This window comes from Lynx canadensis, chromosome X (assembly GCF_007474595.2).
Source record: "Lynx canadensis isolate LIC74 chromosome X, mLynCan4.pri.v2, whole genome shotgun sequence".
In the NCBI taxonomy this organism is placed as follows: Eukaryota; Metazoa; Chordata; class Mammalia; order Carnivora; family Felidae; genus Lynx; species Lynx canadensis.
In genome coordinates, this window is record NC_044321.2 from 105041486 (window position 1) to 105054223 (window position 12738).

General features: G+C 41.9%; 1 long non-coding RNA gene across 1 annotated transcript; it reads right to left on the minus strand.

The window, feature by feature from the left end:
* Window positions 1–4854: 4854 nt before the first annotated feature.
* On the minus strand, window positions 4855–11178 carry LOC116737885. The gene is made up of 2 exons (XR_004343208.1): window positions 11133–11178; window positions 4855–5068 (listed from the first exon to the last, which is right to left on the minus strand). It is a non-coding gene; the product is annotated as an uncharacterized LOC116737885 (long non-coding RNA).
* Window positions 11179–12738: the final 1560 nt, after the last annotated feature.

Consider the following 12738-nt stretch of genomic DNA (forward strand, 5'->3'; position numbering starts at 1 on the left):
GGAAAATGAGTGGGAGCTAGAGAAGTCCAGGAGAGCTGATGGACAGACTAGATGCAGGTCTAAATTCTATGGAAGAGAGAGGGAAGGAAGGAGGGGTGTTGGGTAGGAAAGATCTTGGACTATGTGTGCAGTTCTAAGAACATTTTGGCAAAACAAGTGTGTCTGTTGGGAGAGGCAGTCCACTGTGGGTCGTGAGCATCCTTGCACATTCTTGGTGAGGCTTTTTAAAGCAAGGCTCATTGGTCTCCCTAATACTGAGCCACTTGTGCAGGGTGAGGTGACCACAATGTGACTATCATTGAACTGCTTGCTTCCCAGGGGAGGGGCACTGGTTTGTTTGCTCATTGCTCAAGAAGTCCTGGGCCCTTGACCTTGGGTTCCTCAGCTGCGATGCAACCCACTGCATGGGTAGTGCCCCATCTGAGCCCATTACATTGTTCTGTAGGACTTGGGACAGGGGAGCTTGCAAAGCTTCACTGATACTCATGCTGATGCCATTTGTTGTGCTGTAATAAACTGTCTTGTTCTAACTCATTAAGTCTCCCTGTCTACTTTCTACATCTGTGAAGTAGTGTCAGAGCCAGTCCTTGCTAGCCTTTGTCAGGCTGGAGTTCTTCCCTGGCAGCATCCCTGACTCCAAGTCACCTGTTAAGGGAGTCCTGTGTCTCACAGGAATGGCTTGTCTTAATGTCTCTGCCACATTCAGTCATTGGCGGAGAGCAGCTTGTGGGAAGTTTGGCCTTGGTGAACATGCAGGGATAATGGGTTTCAGCTACTACAGCACTGGATTTCAGAGCTCAGCAGCTGTGGCCATTTGTCACTTACGCTCCCTGTAGTCAGAAATCTGAGAGGCACGTATGCACCCTGCACTAGGTCAAGCCTGAAGCAACCAGCTAGCAATTGGTGTTAGTTGATCTTTGGGTACAGTGAATGTTCCTTTCATGGATTCACTTCACAGAAGACAGTTGGAATTCATTGGTGGACAAATTCCCAATGATCTCAAGGCTAAACAGCCACATTGAATGAAGTGCTCAATTAAGAATGTTTTTTGTTTTTTGCCGTATCAGTATTTCTTTCATGTAGCCTAATTAACATCCTAGTCTGTCAGTCCCTTTTTGCTTCCTCTAACCTTTTGGGCTGGATAAGTATCTGTCTCAGCAATTTATAAACTCATTGAATCCTAAAATGGAAATAATCCTTATCTGGTACAGGACATACCTTCTGTAAACATGTTTTGAAGCTCTTTGAAAGGAATAACCTGGTCATTGTCTAAGTGGTATTCTAGTGAAGTATAAAGTGCTCAGTGCTGTGCTGTCAGGACCAAAGAATAAAGTTAAGTGTTTCATGATGTCTTTTATTTTATCTGAAATTGTCAACTTAGAAGACATATTTTGGGTGTAATTATTTGCACTAGGATTTAAACTTAGAGTTCTTCCTTTACTAAATAAGTGGCTCCTGATTTCTACTAGTGTTACTGGAAACTGCGTCATAAAATAGATAAGAGCAGGTCATATTTTTCAGTAGGAAATAATCTATAATTACATTTGCGATAAGCATTTGGTATTCTATAGATTAAGTATGACCAATAGTATGTCATCAAAGATATATTGGTCCCTAGACAAATCATTAAAAATACTGAACTTAATATGTTGGGTCCTATAAAGGGGCAAAGCCGTATGACCTATGTTAATTAAGTTACTCTGAAGTGTATGTGTATCACACAAATACATGGCTGTTGTAATTTTATATTTAAGGCCAGTATACTCTCCACAATGAACTTCAGTCAAAAATTTGAATACCTTTTGCCAGCTTAGGGTTTAGAAGAGTACTTTGGGGATGATTGGAGATGACCTAACCTCTTCAAAGAAGCCATTTTAAAAAGTCTGAACTGATGTTTTCTTTTTTCTCATGCCTCACAAGAAACTGAGGTATTAGATATTCCATTTGGCTTGGGATAGGGTTAGAAATGACTTAAGAAGTGATGGTGATTATGATGATGTTTCTTCAAGAGAAAGGCATTTATTAGCAAGTAGCTAATAACAGCAAAAACCCCTCATGGTTATTAAATTAAATCTCTAACTTATTTGGATTTTTTATTAGTATGTCATATGATTGCCAAATCATAAAATATACTCTGTGATTGTTATCAGAGTACACATCTTATTTTGCAAGCTGATTTTGTTTTTTTCAAATGTACACTTGTATTTATGTTATCACTATCCTTGTCATTTTCAGTGTCTGTATGGCATTGTTTCTTGTTAACACACTGCACCATTTCCCCCACTTGGATTGTTATAATTTTTCATCATAATCAATAGTACTGTTATGAACATTTTTATACAGAGTCCCTTTTAAATTTTTCCTTTTGTATTATTCCCTTGGACCACATTCCCCAAAGTGGAGTTATCAGATCCAAAAGTACAGACAGAACAATCGGTTGTCTTACTTATTGGTAGATTGCTTTTCAGAAAGATCAAATTTGTGGAACCATCAGCACTGTAGAGTGCAAATGTAATTTTTCCTCTACATTCTGGACAACACTGGCTTTTTTCATTTTATTCCTTGTTTCTTTTCTGGAAGGTATATTGTGATACCTTCAGGTTATTCTAATTTGCATTTTCTTTCATTGCAAGTGAGGCAGTGCATTTTTACTTTTAGTACTTAAATCTATTTATATTTAGATGGTTCCATCTCCAAGGACTATAGCTACTAGCTCAAGCATTCTTAATGTATTTTGGCCAGCAGGCTTTGAACCACTATGGTAGGGACCTTTCCTCCCATGGTGGTGCTCACCTTTTGACATTTAGCATTGACATTAATTTGACAAAAAGCATTGTTTAAATTTTTTTTGAATGTTTGTTTATTTTTGAAGAAGAGGGAGAGAGAAACAGTGTGAGCAGGGGAGGAGCAGAGAGAAAGGGAGACAGAATCCAAAGCGGGCTCCAGGCTCTGGGCTGTCAGCCCAGAGCCCGACATGGGGCTCAAATCCACAAACCGTGAGATCATGACCTGAGCCGAAGTCGGATGCTTAACCGACTGAGCCACCCAGGTGCCCCAACAAAAAGCATGTTTAAAATGAGGACTGAGTTTATTTGAAGCTACAAATGCAACCATAGAAACTGACCAAATCACTGGTTCCAGGAAATAGTGTCTGTCAAATAGCATGCTTGCATTCTCTGTCTCTCCTTCCATTCTCCTCTCCCTCCATCTTTTCCTCTCTGTTTTCTGCCTTTTTGAGGGAAGGTATTCAATTAGACTTCCTTCTAAAGCCATACATTAACACACTTGTTACTCATAGAGTATATCGGGAAGGACACTCGATTCAGTGGTAAAAGAGATTGCTTCTGGAATGAACCAGGTAGCATCTGGGAGAGGAGAGGTGAAGAGGCTTTCACCACACCGTTTGTACTTTTGAATTCCAAACTGGATTTATATTACTTAATAAAAACAAATTAAATCCATATGTAAGATCAGTATTTGTCATTATTGTGAACCTTTAAAAAATGACTTTAAAACTTAGGCTGCTGCATGTGGTGAATTTCAGTATGTAAGGGCAGGAATGAGTGAATAGATGAAGGCAGCCAAATTTGGGGGATAGGTGATATTTGGGCAGAACTGCCTGCCATTTTATTTGCAAAAGTTCAGTTAACATTTATGGACTATCAGTACAGCATAAAGGAAATTTACTTGCCTAGATATTTCCCTGGGGAGTTTTGGATAAGGTTGGAACCTTCCTCTGACCTAACTTTTTGGATAAAGTATGAGAATGACTAGTTGAATGATCATCTTCCTGTATACTGAGTGGATAGAGGGAGGCCAGAGTGGTGGTTTCAGTACCAGAGTGGTGTTTCTGTCTTGTGGAAGCAGTTTCTAGCCAAACACTACGTTTGAGGCCAGCTGGCAGGAACAGGTTCTGATTTGCTCTTTGTGATGCCTTGAATTTGGTGTTCTAGAAGGGGTCTATCTTTTGTCCAATTGAGTTTTGGCAAGTGCAGGAGCACAGATATGACTGGAAAGCTCCCTCTGGCCACATTGGTGGTTCATGTGTCTTGAAGGGGCCAAGAGGATGCCTGGAGGCTTCCAGAGCCCCTCTGAGGAGTCAGATAGCTGCACTGGTGTTTGGGGATAGACTTTGGAAATGAGCTTTCAAGGAATTCTTCAACCTAATCTGAATTGGGCTACTGTACATGAGGCCAAGTACTAACTAGACTGGTCCTATCCAGTAAGGGAGCCACTAGCTCTACATGTCTATTTAAATGGAAATAAAGTGAAAAATTCAGTTGTTCAATAATACTAGTGACTAAATAGCTTTGTGGGGCTAGTGGCTACTGTACTGGAATGAAAAAAAAAATATATATATATATATAGTTGGACAGCACTGAATTAGATCATTCAGACATGGCGGCATTGTATGTAGCTCTGTGACCAGAAGTGAAAGCCTTCCTGGTACTTTCCAGGCCTACCTGGTCCTACCTGTCCTTTGAGGATTGCCTCAATTCCAGTTCCTCCAGGAAACTTATCCTGACCACTGCAGCTCACAACCATGACTCCCTTCTTTGAACTCCTAGAGCACACAAAATACATGATGACTCACTCTTGTTGGTGTCACACTTTCACTTTTAAGTTAGTCTTATTTTGCCAGCAAAGGCTTCAGGGCCCTCAAGAGCAGAGATTGAATCCCACGCTGCCTGGCAGATACATCCCTATGGGAGGGACAATCCCTCTTTTCATGCCAAAATCAGAAGCATTTGTTAACCCCTTCTTTTTTCCAGCTGCCTTTTTGTACATTCTTTGCTCTTATTTGTTTATAAGAATTTAAAAGTATTTATAAGAATCAGCGTGTGGTACACAATGTCATGTTTCAAAAACCATTTATTTTTTGAGGAAGGCCAGCACCATTATTGATGTTAGGTGTAGCAGCAGCCTCAGCTTCTGTCCTGGTGAGGGGGTGAGGTTGAAGAAGATCTGGAAACATTGGCCTTGGATCTTGAAAACACTTTGGACAGAACTGATGATGCCTTCTTCAACATTTCAGACCGCTGTTTGGAAGTACTGGGCTTATCAGCATCTGTAAACAAACCAAAAGAGAAATCTGGTCATTTATTGGGCTTTCTAACTGAGCCTGTCAGGCTAGGGGACTGATAATTTAGGATTCAGAAAGAATCATTTATATAATAATTTCTGAGGTTTTTAAAAAATTTTTTTAATGTTTATTTTTTGAGAGAGAGAGACAGAGTGCGAGTTTGGGAGGGGCAGAGACAGAGGGAGACACAGAATCTGAAGCAGGCTCCAGGCTCCGAGCTGTCAGCACAGAGCCCAACTGGGGACTTGTACTCACAAATCGCAAGATCATGACCTGAGCTGAAGTTGGACGCTTAACTGACTGAGCCACCCAGGGCGCCTCAAACTTTTGAGTTTTAAAGTGCTTTCACAAAGAGTGTTATTTTAAAGTTTTAAATTTTCATTCCAGTATGGGTAACAGACAGTGGTATATTAGTTTAGGTGTACAATATAGTGATTCAAAAATTCTATACATTTCTCAGTGGTCATTATGATAACACAAGGAATCTTTAGTTGCTCCTTCTGACACTCTTGGGTAGGAAACCAGCGACATTAAGGTCGGATGCCCCATCTGAGATGACCTTAATGACCTTGGGTGAGGTAGGAAGGTGGCCAAGTTGGCATTAGAGCCCAGGCTTTGACATGCAGGTCAGCTCTGTACTGCCTGCACCCTGATGCTTCTTGAACCAGCTCAGCAGTACGTGTCTCCCTCATGCCATCAGGTAACTATCCAAAACAGCCTGAGGAGCTAATTCCACATGAAAATGTTACTTCCGTCCATTTCAGAATGTCCAGGTAAAAGCAGCAGTGCATTAAAAAAGGTTATCGTTTCTCACTCGCTTTGGGTAAATTTTCAGTTGACTGACCCCAAGTGATCTGTTTGTTGTGTGAGCTATAAAGGACTTGTGTGGCCAATAAGTCTCCATTTGGACCCATTTTTTTCTGCACCAGTTGTTTTGTGCAAAGGGCTCTTAAAGTCTATCATAATTTATGTTAACAGAATGATTATTGTATCTGTAAGGACAGAAATGAGCATTTATCTGTGCTGCTGATGCATCATGACAGGATGTCATGAAAAGACAACAGGACAATAAACCACATACTTTCTTGTTTCCAGTAAACGACGATGTTCTTCTATAACTTTTGCAGTTACCTAGCTTTTGATCTTCGCCAGCAATATAACCTTGGGAATCTCAAGAATCTATGCTTAAAGTAAAGTAGCAGATAGAAAATTTACTCCCAAATAAGGGGGAGAAGTTTAGCTTTTCCAATTAATAATGCAGTCCTGGAATGTGCTAGTAGTTGATAAAATAAGAACAACCTAGAAATAAGGAAAAAGTCAAAATTTGCAGAGGCAAAGACAAAGGCTTGAATGGAGAGACCTACAGTCTGAAAAAGCAAGACAAGACTTTCAGTTACGGGATGGAGGCATATGCTACAAGGCCATATTCTGAAAATCTCACTGGAGGGGAAAAATGAAACTTTATTTTTGCAATTTGAGGATCTTGTTAAGAAAGCAGATGCCTGGACCCCATTTCCCAGAGACACTAACTGGGCCGCTCTGGGGAGGGGCCAGGATTCTGAATTGTTAATAAGCATCCTGGGTGATCCTGATGCAAGCTGTCACTGGACAACACTTTGGGCCACTGCTCTAGTGGATGCTGCATATTATTTAAAGACCGGCACTGGCTAGAATAAGAGCATACACAAAGCTCATCCCTAGGGGCACAGTGAAACCTCTGACTAACAATTCCTACTCCTTTCAAAGCAAAACTTCTGGAAAGAGAAATCAATCACTGGGTGTGACATTCACAGCATGCTGGAAGTAGGAGTTAGGTATTATGTCAAAATGAAGCCAGCATGGTGAGACCAACTCTCTTTCAAGACACCCTGATGCTGCTTTGATCAGCTTGTGAGCAGTGTAGTGGGGTTCACTTGGTTGACACTGGTCGCTATGAGAACAGAGATGTGTTTATGGCCAAATTGAATTTGCCACAATGCACGCCAAGTACTATAGTATGTCACTTCACACTATGAACTGATTTAGACTCCCGATAAAACCATATTTTGTAAAAAAAACAAAAACAACAAAAAAAATTATAAGCCATAATGGGCATGTGTTTGCCTAGAGAAGTCCCCTTTTTCTTATGGGTTTTCATAAACAGACATCACTGTAATTTCTAATAAATTCTCCTTGGAGGGCCTTTTTATGATTTTGAGCACAACATTGGCCATTTATGCATTTCTCCCTTCAAAGGCGAGAAAAAATGTGTTATTTGAATTCAGAGGTGCTGCCAGTGAGTTCCTCTAATGTGCAGAATGCAGGGGTTGGGGGGAGGTGTCCTGGTCAAACTAAAGGTCCAAAAGAATATGATTTTCCTATTTGATTGGACATGCAGTCAAAAATCTAGGTGGGATCTTTCCTTTCCTACTTGCCACTCAATGCTGCAGGCTTTCCTTGGTCACTACCCATTCTGAGATGCAGTGGCAACTGGATGTAGCCCCTGGCTGGTAGGAAGAAAGAATGTGGGATAAAAGTCACAGGAGCTGTGAGGTTAGAGCCCTGGCTCTACCACTTTCTGGCTTTGCAACGTCAGGCAGGTCATTTGCTTCCATTTTCTCTTCTGTATAACAGGACTTTAAGACTTGCAGAGGCAACATGGCATGGTAAGTTATTTCACTTCAGTGACTCTGTTTCTACATGAATACAATGGATATGATGCTTCCCAGGGTGGATGTGAGAAAAACACTTAGCAGAATGCCTGGTGCATAGCCGATACCTAATAAATGTTACTTCCAGTAAATGTCACCCCTTTGCTGTGAGGTTCAACTCAGAGAACTGCATTATAACTTGCAAATAACAATCTAGATACACTGTTAGTAATATTATTTCAGCCCCATATTGGTTGTGGGTAAGGCTGCTGCAAGACAGGAGCCACTCACTGCAAGGGGGGAATGAATAATCAAAACTTCTATATTTAGAATGACATAATTGAGAGCTTCATTATAAAATGATAAATATGTTGTACCTGAAATGCCATCACTTGAAGAATAAAGGCTTCCCAGACCACTTTCACGTTGATAGAGGGTGATAAACTGCCAAGACAGAGGTGAAATACTAGCTTAAGCCCCCTGTCCTTTGTTGGACAGTGAATACCAGAAGTACGTAGAAACCCTCAAGGGACAAAGCACAACTGTGTGGCATTATACACTGTAATCTTGGTGCTCTGCAGTCTCAATTATTCTCTGGGATTTTGGCCATTCCTAGGCATGACTTCTTGTAATTCTTGCCCATTGTGACACCCAGGATTGGCCTCAGGCTTGGACATGGGCTGCCCCTATAGGATAATTTCAAGGGCTCAAGTGTTGCAAAAAAATGTCCGCCATGCATGCCCCCTCCCTCCTGGAGCTTGGAATAAATAACATTTTTAGATCCTTCTCTGAGAGAAGATAATCATGGGGGGGGGTCTCAAGGGGAAAAGGGGGAAAAGTGATGTCCATTTTACTACTCCAATCTCCCTTTAAATAATTCGTAACAGTTGTGAGGTCTGGAGCGAGTAAGTGGCAGTGTGGGGTTGCGGGAGCATGGAGGTGGTAGGGCAGGGACAGTGGCTCAGATGCTGGCTTTGCTCTGTGGACTTTTATCCCCTCCTGGAATGGAGAAGCAGCATGATCCTATAAGGGCACAAAATAGGCTGGGGGAGATGGCCACGCTGCAGGGTAGCCATTCTGTGATGGTGGCAGTTAAAAAGGAAGTGGCAAATCAATAAACTAAGGCATAAACACATGCAAGATGAGAAAAGTGTGTTTGGTGTTGATGGTGAGGAGGGCAGAGTATTATCATAGAAGCTTGATTCTAATTCTTCTAAGAGGATTGGAGGCAGTTTATGGACATAAGACATTGCAAAAGAGGATATTTAAAGGGATAATCTGGGACAGGGACAATCTAAAGAAATGGTTCTCAGCAGTAGCAGCACAGTAGAACCATCTGGAGAAATATTAAAAATAGGCATGCTTGAGCCCCACCCCAAATTGAACAGGAACCCCTGAGGGTGGGGCAAGCATTTCTTTGTTTTCTAAGTTGCCCAGTTGACTCTACGTGCAGCCAGGCTGAGCACTTCTGATCTAAAGGAAGGTGGGGTCGGGTGGGGCAGATGCCCCCAAATGGCCTGACGTGAGTAGGTGAACTCAATGGTTTGTAGTGCTGGCTACACATTAAAGTAGCCAGCCTTTAGAACTCTCAAGGCCCCAGCTGCAACCCAGACTAATCAGAATCTCTGGAGGTGAGGCCTGGGAATCAGTTTTTAAAGTTTGGCAGATGATTCCAGGTGTAGCCACGGTTGAGAACTTCTTCTCTGTGTAGTAGTTTCCAATTATGGCTTTACATCAGACTAATGGGGAGAAAGCTGGGGAACTCCTAACACAGAGATTAAATTTGGCTCTGATGGCTGAGGCTGTTCTTTCAACAAATGTTAATTGGGCATCTACTATATTTCAGCCCTGTGTTAGGTGCTGGGCATACAGTTATGAACAAAACAAAGCCCTTGCCATCATGAAGCTTATATTCAAGTGAATAGAGAGTCTACCAGAGGATTAAGGCAGGAATGTTTGCCTGCTTTGTTTATTGTTGAATCTCCAGTGCGTGGCACAGAGTAGGCGCTTGATAAAAAATTGTTAAATAAATGAATGATTGAATAATGACTTAAGTGTTATGACAAAAAATAAAGCAGGATAGGGGAGGATACTGTGTGTGTGTGTGTGTGTGTGTGTGTGTTTCCATTTTACATGGTGGTATTCAGGGAAGGCCTCACAGAGAAGGTGACTTTTGAGCAAAGACTGAAAGGAGATGGGGGAGCAAGACACAGCTATCTGGGGATATAGTGTTCCTGGCAAAGGAAGAGCAAGTGCAAAGGCCCTGAGGTAAGAGCATGCTTGGCATTTTAGGGGAGCAGTAAGGAGGCCAGTGTATCCAGAGGAGTGACAATGAGTGGACAGAAGGGTAACAGAGTGTCACACAGAGGTAATGGGGGTTGGGCAGAGAGATGGTGGGCAGCTCATACAGGGCTGTTTATAGTAAGGACTTTGGCATTAAGGGAAATATAATGGCTTCTTTTTTGTGTCTGACACTGGAGAGTGTATGCATTCATGTATATAGTGACTGGTGTTTTTCTGGTGCTGAATGCAAGCAGGAATTTCTTTGCTACTCAATAAAGAATGCTGAATATCTTAATGGATCATGTCTTTAATTTCACAATGGCAAAAAACTCAGCAAGTGAGATGGACAATCAGCAAAAAGAGTCAGGATGAGTCAGGGAATCAGCTTGGCAATGGAAAAGTCTATCAGTAGGCCTCCACACTGGAGATTCTACCTCTCCTCTTAATGTTTTCTTGGAAACCATGGCTTCTAAGTGATGCTTGATGTTGTCAAATAGATGTTAGTGTTGCTAAATGAGAAGTGCCTGGAAAACTGATGTGGGTTGTGTGTGTGTGTGTGTGTGTGTGTGTGTGTGTGTGCATGCACACTCATGCGTGTGCATGTGTGTACATGCTGGGGAGAGGTTAAAACAATCATAGAGAGAAGCAAAAGTGATACAAAACAGAGAAGAGGGTCCAGGAGGATCTGTGGCATCAGCCATTATTGGAAACTTCCCAAGAGGGCCTTAGGGAAGGGAAATTTCTTGGGATCACACTGAGGAGTTGCTCAGACATTTGGAAAGCTGTCTATGAAGGGTCAGTGCTCAGGGATAATGGGAAGTAGCTGGAATGAGCACTCATTTCCCTCAAGCAGTGCCCGTTCCTCTTTGAAGCACCTGTTCCCTCTCTGCCCCCACCAGGTCCCTTGTCTTGTCTACCTGGGAGTGCACTGGGACTCACTCCTGTTCAGCTTTTCTCTAGAGGCTACAGGAACCAAACTGTGCGGGATTATTTTAAGGCACTATGGGGGGTGTGGACAAGGAAGTGCTTCCTGATGGACCTCAGAACACACAATACAGTCCCTCACTTGAAGGCAGTCCCTTATTTCTATCAGGGCTTCACTAGCTCACAATGAGGGGCCAGTGAAAAATATTTACCTTAATTGTGCTTGCCCTTTCCAGATCTGGACGTTCAAGACTTTCTGCGATCAAAATACAATATTGGAAAAACAATTATTTCAGAGACATGTACAAATTTTGGCACAAAAATAATCTCAATAATTTAACAAAGGATCACAGAAATTAGGCAAACAGAAAAAGCTGAAAAGAGGTAAGACCCCTAGAATTATGGGCTCAAGTCTTGGTCCTTCACTCCCCAACTGGGGAAGACAGTGGGTAATGTGGTAGGAGCACCAGGCAGCACATCAGGAAAGGCAGGCTTTGCAACTAGCTGTGCATCTTGCACAGCCATTCAAACTCTGTGGGCTTCTTTGTTCATCTGTAAAATGGGAAATTAGGCTGTGGATGATTTCTAAGGACCCCTGTAGCTCTGGTTGCAGGGAGTTGAAAAGAACTGGATGGGGCTGCCAGCTAGAGGAAGGCTGGAAAGGACGGTGCTGCTCTTAGGAAATGGTTGCTTCCCATGAAGATCAGGGGAGCACTGGGGCATTATCTTGAATTACAGGGGACATCAGTGATTGACAGACACCACTGACATTTGGCCTTAGGAGGTAGAGATGATACCAAGAGGGAAGTTTCAAAAGGACCCACAGCCAGGGAGGGAGAGAACAGTAGAACAATGGATGTGTTTGGAGTCAGAAAAACTGTGTTTGAATCTTAGCTTCATTATGGAGCTCAGTGAACAGTGGTGAGTTCTGTAACTTCTCTGACTCTGTTTCCTCATATGTACAATGGGGATGTGACTACTTTCTCACAAGAGGACCAGATGAAATAATGTGTATGTATTTGAATATATATTTTATACACGTGTAATCATAAAGGACCAAGATGAAAAGATTCTCTCTGGATTACCCTTTGGGCCAAGGGGTCTAGAAAAAATATACTAAAACTTCAGATACTTTGAATATGAGGAGATCCCATAGTTGAATTATCTAATGAAACTGGTTAACCAGAATATCCAATAAATTTTATTATCAATTGGTAGTTATTCTAAGGTATCTGAATGTACTTTCCTGCCTTAGGAAGTCTCGTGTACTATACATATTCGAACTGATTTTTTTTTTTTTTAATGATTGGGGCCATTTGGGTTTGCCCGGGCCATCATTCCAATATAATTTTTTAAACGTCTAGTCTAAGTGCATAGCAACCCTTCTGGATATATCTAAGAAGTTGTTTTGATAAAAAGGGGATGGAAAAATTCCAGGTACTTGAGAGTGCCAGATAGAGTCAAGTTTAGATTTTACTGTCTGTGAAACTAAGAATCTGTATTGCAGCCCTCACCTCCGCACTGAATTCTAAACTATCCAACTGCTCATGTGATCTCTCCACTTGAGTATCTAATGGTCCCATTCTCACACACTTCAAACAGAATTCTTGTTCCCTCTCCCCTCTCCGCTCTTGCTACCCACTGCCCAACCATCTCACCATCTGGTACCACAAGGCACTTAGTTGTTCAAGCCAAAATTGTAGGACCCATGCTTGATTTTTTCTATTTTCCTCACTTCCCACATCCACTCCATTAGCAGGTCCTGCTGATTCTACTTTCAAAATACACTCTGAACCTGTTCACTTTTTACCATCTCCA